Source organism: Macaca fascicularis, chromosome 3 (genome assembly GCF_037993035.2).
Source record: "Macaca fascicularis isolate 582-1 chromosome 3, T2T-MFA8v1.1".
NCBI classification, from domain to species: Eukaryota; Metazoa; Chordata; class Mammalia; order Primates; family Cercopithecidae; genus Macaca; species Macaca fascicularis.
In genome coordinates this window covers 184885227-184891226 of record NC_088377.1, presented here as the reverse complement: position 1 = coordinate 184891226, position 6000 = coordinate 184885227, and positions in this window count along the sequence as shown.

Genomic DNA, 6000 nt, shown 5'->3' with positions numbered 1-6000 from the left:
TTACCCTGTGAATTGCCAATTACATGACCTTGGGCTGATGCTAATCTTGGAGTGGAATTTTCCCCAGCTCTAAGGTGAAAAATAGTAAAACTAGTGTGAGCACCAGATTGGATTATGGCTGCCACATAGGAAGAGTCCAATAGCAGCAGTTTCTGCTGTTGTTATTGGCATGGAAACTTCATTCTCATCACCTCTCCTTCTAACCCAACCGCCCAACCGCACCTCTTTAACGTGAAGGTGATGGCTGTGTATGTGTGTGTGTGTGCGTGTGTGTGTGTTGATGCATCTATGTATGGATGCTGGCTGCACACTTTAATTATAGTTAACTGAATGAATACCTTTAGAGATCCGTAAGTAGTAAATAAAATCAGAAATGAGAGCACACAAATGAAGCCCTAAGAAGACACACTTCAGCTGTCTCTCTGGAACCACAGACATTTCCTAAAACTGTATCCTGGCCACCAGCAATGACATCTAATCGCAGAAGTGGATCTATCTCCCTAAGCAGTGAGCAGGCAACCCTCTCACAAATCTTAATGCCAAGTCTAAACTCATCTTGACTAATCGAAACCCAATCCTTATAACTCACTTAATTCTCCAGACCGAGCCAATGCATCGTAATTCATAAGTCCAGCATGGCGAGCTTTTCTTATTAGGTCATTCACTTCGGCAGCCTCCTTGACTGTGGTACCCAGATTTTGACACAGAGACATAAGCTCCTTGGGAATGGGGCAAGCAACCCTGGCCCTGCTTTACAAGTGACTCCACAGGTTAGAATCTGTCAGCACCTTTCATTGAGTCTGTGATGGAGAGACTTACTGTTTCTCCCTACACAGCCCAGGGCTGTATCCATGACTGATGTCAGGCGGGAGATAGCATGGAGATGGCAGGGAAATCCAATGAGAATGATTCTCTTGCTGTTCTTTGCTCCCAAGGATGAAGGTGCTGTTCACTCACTCTGTTTTGAAACCTTCAGGGTCTTGCTGATTTTTAGAAATCAGCTGGGCCGAATGGGAAACTTTAGACTCCAGCAGGGTGCTCCTTGTGGGAACAAGGGAAAGCCAGAAGTTCTTTGGGTTGTACAATGCTGATGCTTAAACTAACAATGGATACACTCAGACGGCAACAAGAGGCAGATGAGAACTGGGTCCAGCACCTCAGTTGTGTGTGTGTGGTGGGGACTTTGGAGTTCGACCTGGGTTTGAAATGTAACATTTACATAGTAGTTTTTCACTAAGGATTCTTTAAGTAAATATAATGCAGATAAAAATCTGGAATTTTATTCAATAAAAATATCCTCAATATTATGGGGGATAATAATGCCTCCCTCATAAGGTTATTTTCAGAATTAAATAAAACACTTTATGTAACACACTAGTACAGGTCTTCCCGGGGTATAGAAGAGCATGGTAGATGTTAGTAAACTGACAAAAGCAAGCTAAGGTTTGTTTAGCAATGCTTTTCTCCAGCCCTTTCCTGCTGTCTGGCCTCATTATCACAGTGTTACAGGATGGAGGAGAGTCTGGAGCTTCAGGATCCCCAGCTGTGAGGTCCCCTTCCCCCTTTCTCCACTGCTCAGTCCCAAAGGGCTGTGTCTCCCTGGCACTCCAGCAACCATCCCAGACACTGACATTGTCATAAATTGCACGCTTATCCTCCTGGATCCTGTTCATCATGTCCAGAGGCCCATTTACTAATCATTATTGATAAGGACATGCCACACTCATTGCTGAGGTATTTACTGAGCGTTTACTGTGTTCCAGTATGTAACTTATTCAACTGAAAGCATCTGTTGCTTTAAGACCGCTAATCTTCAAAAGTACATTTGTAAGTCTCAGAATCTCAGGGTTGGCAGGATTCTTGAAGGTCACGCCAGTCAACCTACCTGGTGCTTCATTCCCTGCTGACAACAGCTGCCTGTCTCCTGTAGAAGGGTGGTCTAGGAATTCCTGGTCACTCATTTCAGCTCAGCTAGTAAACTGCAGCATGACCTTAACAAGTCATTTGATTTCTGAGTTTCAGGCTTATGACGTGCAAAATGAAGTGTTGGAAGACATTATCTTTCCATTGCTGATATTCTTTGGCCCTTGTTAATATCATAGTCATTCTAATGTCTTGCTTCTCCACATCCAAATATGGACATACTCTGTGCCCCAACCCAGATAGTGGAGGAGGTTTTTTTTTTTTTTTTGCCATGGCAGGCCTCTAAGTTTGTTTTTTGGAGGCTCTCTCTCTCTCTCCTCCCTTCCTAGTCCTCACCTTCCCTTTGTCCTAGAAATGTGTATTATATTCACAGAATATCTGGAAAAAACAAAACCCTGGATCTATACCTTATGCTTCCAAAAAATAATAAATTCCAGATGGCTCAAACAGACTTAAATGTAAAAAGTAAAAAATGGAAATTTTTTTTCGTTTTTAATTTCCTTGGAGTATGAACATAGGCTTTTCTAAGGAAAACACGGATCCCAGGAGTCTAAAAGACTGTTAAGTGTAACTGCCTAAGGATGAAATATTTATGCAAGATGGAAACAAAACATAAAAACAAAAACATGAAATAAAGATTTGTTTGATTTATGCAAAATGTTCTCTTACAAACCTATACATTCATTAAAGAAAACTACAAATGGTTTTTTAAACATGAAAAGAGCTCAACCTCACTCTAAAGTAAAAAGAAATTAATAAGAATTGTTTTTGAATAACGGTTATTTTTTAGACAATGTACTGAAGATACAGCAGTTAACAGAGTGGACGTGGTCTCCCCACTATGTAGCATATTTGATGAAGACTGATGTTATCAAATGCTATAAAACCAGGTAAACACACACACACACACACAAAATTACAAAATAGTGAATTGTTTTGAGCAAGAAACTACATGGTTGTCTTAGATCTGGCAGTGATCTGTGGAACAATCCTTGTAAAGGTGTGAGGGAGAAGATGTTTGGACAGATCTGTGATGAGGTCACAACAGAGGCTTAAATGCCACGGGGAGCTCTGAGCTAGGATGGTTTTCCAGAGTTGTCCTGAATTGTGCCCAGAGTTGTCCTGAATAGAAACTTGGGGCCTGGGCAGTTTTACTTCTGCATCCATAGGCCGTTGGATGCAGGCTACCTTAGAGGAAGGGCTATAATCTTGGGGAAGGTGTTTCTCTTTGATTGGGGGCAATTTCGGGGTAATTAGCATCTTGGTTCTGAATGGGAGTCCGGGCAATGCACTGTAGCGTTTACTGTAATATCTAGGAAGCCCCTGGCAGGGAACCTGAACGGGGATATGTCTGTGAGGTTAGGGGAAGCATATATAAGAGTAATCATTAACTGGTATCTGGTGCTAACTAGGTGGGAATTACAATGAGTTCTCTGAGAGATGGAGCAGCTGCCTTTACAGGAGCACAAAGGGATGTCAGTGTCTCTGAGCAGAGGAGTGACACAAGATGACATTAGAGAAAGGTATTTCTAGAAATCATGCAGAGCCTCACAGGTCTCAGGACTTTAACCAAACGGCAGAGAGAGGTTTTAATCAGGAGAGAGACCTGATCTGGTATGTGTTTTAAAGGATCACGCAGGCTGCTATGGGGAGAACCAAGTAGACAGAGGGAAGCAAGGGTAGATGTGAAGGTCAGTTAGGAAGCTTTGTGGCAGGTAAGTAAGGTTTGTTCCTTCTCACTTCCTCTTTGGTGGGTAAGTTCTCTCCCACTGGGGTCATAATTCTATCTATAATAACATACATCATTAATGCAATCATACATAGTGGATAGGAATTAACCCTATCTGTTCTACTAGTTTGCCAAAATGTCCTTTTATTTCTCTGGGCCATGATGACTTCTCATACCTGTGTCCAAGTATGCTTATGTGGGAAAGTCAAACGTAGACATGGAATGGCCTTGAGCTTAAAGGATATTCAGCAAACACTTCTACTCACTTGTAAAATCATTAATCTAGGATAAGTTTATGTACTGGATCTGATGTGAACTATAATGGCGCATGATGTTATCTAGAGAGAGCTGATTCAGACAAAATTGTTGGCTTTGTGGAGGGGTTCCATCCGAAGAGTCCCGAGTCGAGAGTCCTCATGGTAGACTGAGAGGCTCAGGTCACCATTAAGAAGAAGGCTTGAAAACTAGCTCCATTTCTGCCCCTTGACTTTTGCAGGGTAAAAGAGGAAGAAAAATTATATATCATGCACATCAATGCCCTGATATTTCAGATGAGGGGGTCTGATATTTCAAACCCCCTAGAGGGCTGAAAATGCACACCAAGTATCACACAGCTACTAAGTACGAGAAGGAAGTAGCACTCAGGTTTCCTGATTCCAATTTCAATGTTTTATTCATGATCTTACGTTATTTTGAAATTTTTCCACTTTCACCAAGGATGTACATTTTACATTGTGCTCTCAATGTTATGGGCTCTACTGACAGAAAATATCTGTCTTCGTTTTTACGAAGAAAATGTTCTATTCCCCTAAGAGGTGTTTGCAGAAAGTTGCTCAGAAATGTTTTGATAGAACTTAGCCAAAGAGACATCTGTGTGGGGAAAGGTCTGAAAGCTCCTTGCCACACTCAGACATCCATCAGAGCTGGATAAGCCGTTTTCTCTTCCTGGTTCCTCATCTGCTTTCCCATCCTCATCTCTACCCCCACCCAAAAACCAGAATCTATTTAACTCACTTTGCCTACTTATTCTAATTGCTTTCTGACTCACTCCAATGCTATCTTTATCCTTCACCTGCCTTTACCTCATTTGTGTCCTTATCAGGCCCCCAATAACAAGCCCCGTCCTCTGTCATATATTTTGGATTTATTTTTATTTTATTTTATTTTTTAATTCTACTTTAAGTTCTGGGATACATGTGCAGAATGTGCAGGTTTGTTAACATAGGTATACATGTGCCATGCACCTATCAACCTATCATCTAGGTTTTAGGCCCCACATGCATTAGGTATTTGTCCTAATGCTCTCCCTCTCCTTGTCCCCCAACCCCCGACAGGCCCTGGTATGTGATGTTCCCCTCCCTGTGTCCATGTGTTCTCATTGTTCAACTCCCACTTATGAGTGAGAACAGGCAGTGTTTGGTTTTCTGTTCCTCTGTTAGTTTGCTGAGAATGAGAGTTTCCAGCTTCATCCATGACCCTCTAAAGGACACGAACTCATTCTTTTTTATGGCTGCATAGTAATCCATGGTGTGTATGTGCCACATTTTCTTTATCCAGTCTATCATTGATGGGCATTTGTGTTGGTTCCAAGTCTTTGCTATTGTAAATAGGGCTGCAATAAACATACATGTGCATGTGTCTTTATAGTAGAATGATTTATAATCCTTTGGGTATATACCCAGTAATGAAATTGCTGGGTCAAATCATAATTCTGGTTCTAGATCCTTGAGGAATCACCACACTGTCTTCCACAATAGTTGAACTAATTTACATTCCCACCAACAGTGTAAAAGAGTTCCTATTTCTCCACATCCTCTCTAGCATCTGTTGTTTCCTGACTTTTTAATAATTGCCATCCTAACTGGTGTGAGATGGTATTTCATTGTGGTTTTGATTTGCATTTCTCAAATGACCAATGATGATGAGCTTTTTTTCCACATGTTTGTTGGCCACACAAATGTCTTCTTTTGAGAAGTGTCTGTTCATATCCTTTGCCCACTTTTTGATGTGGTTGTTTTTTTCTTGTAAATTTGTTTAAGTTCCTAGTAGATTCTGAATATTAGACCTTTGTCAGATGGATAGATTGCAAAAATTTTCTCCCATTCTGTAGGTTGCCTGTTCACTCTGTTGATAGCTTCTTTTGCTGTGCAGAAGCTCTTTAGTTTGATTAGATCCCATTCATCAGTTTTGGCTTTTGTTGCCATTGCTTTTTGTATTTTAGTCATAAAGACTTTGCCCATGTCCATGTCCTGAATGGTATTGCCTTTGTTTTCTTCTAGGGTTTTTAATGGCTTGGGGTTTTACATTTAAGTGTTTAATCCATCTTGAGTTAATTTTTGTATAGGGTG